This window comes from Mastomys coucha, unplaced genomic scaffold, assembly GCF_008632895.1.
Source record: "Mastomys coucha isolate ucsf_1 unplaced genomic scaffold, UCSF_Mcou_1 pScaffold21, whole genome shotgun sequence".
Taxonomy (NCBI): Eukaryota; Metazoa; Chordata; class Mammalia; order Rodentia; family Muridae; genus Mastomys; species Mastomys coucha.
Window position 1 is genome coordinate 107,206,484 of NW_022196904.1, and position 952 is coordinate 107,207,435.

Sequence of the window (952 nt, forward strand, 5' to 3'; positions counted from 1 at the left end):
AAAAAAAAAAAAAAAAGAAAAAAAGAAAAGAAAAAGAGTCTCACGAAGCACAAGCAGGCCTGGTCTCAAACTCACCATGTATGTACCACAGATGGCCTTGAATTTCTGGCCCTCTAGCCACTCCTACCCCACCCTACCCCTCCAGAGCTGTGATTACAAACACTTACTACCAGGATATCCCGGGCCTCATGTGACTTTTCTTGCTTGTTTTGTGAAAGTCTCTATTACATAGCTCTGGCTGGCCTGGAACACACTATGTAGATCAGGCTGACCTCAAATGCACAGAGATCAATGTGCCTTGAGGCCTCTTGAGTGCTTGGATTAATCAGTATAATTTCTTAATAACAAATACGACTATATATTTACCTAATAGTGAAGAGCTAAGGTTAGGTAGGTTGTGTGTCCCTTGTTTCCCCATTGCCACTTGCTAGTCACAGAAGTAGAATAAAAGGCTATTAGGATCTGTTGGTAAAGATGTTGGCTACAGAGCCTGATGACCTATGTCCAATTCCTAGAACCCACATGACAGAAGGAGAGAATCAGCTAACTCTACCATACAAATAAACAATCTTTCAATAAAGAATATGTGTTGACTGAACACAGAATGAACACTCTTAGGGTGGGGCAGTAAGCCACACAGCGCAGTTGAGTGAACTTTGGCCAAGGTGTTGAGTCTAATAACAGTGACTGACTTGCACTAATATTTATCAAGCATTTACTATGCCTCCCCCTGAGCCAAATGAACAATAATATGGGAGTTCTCTAAACCACACTATAAGGTGGATGTTAATGAGGAATTACTGACTAGGACTGTGGTGTCAGGAGAAGCCTAACTGCTTGTTCAAGGTCACCAGCCAGAGCAGACAGGGCCAGGCAGAGAAGAGCAGAGACAGAGACTCCAGGCACATTTGGTCCCAACTTCACATGTGACAGAGGCCTCAGGTTTCAACCT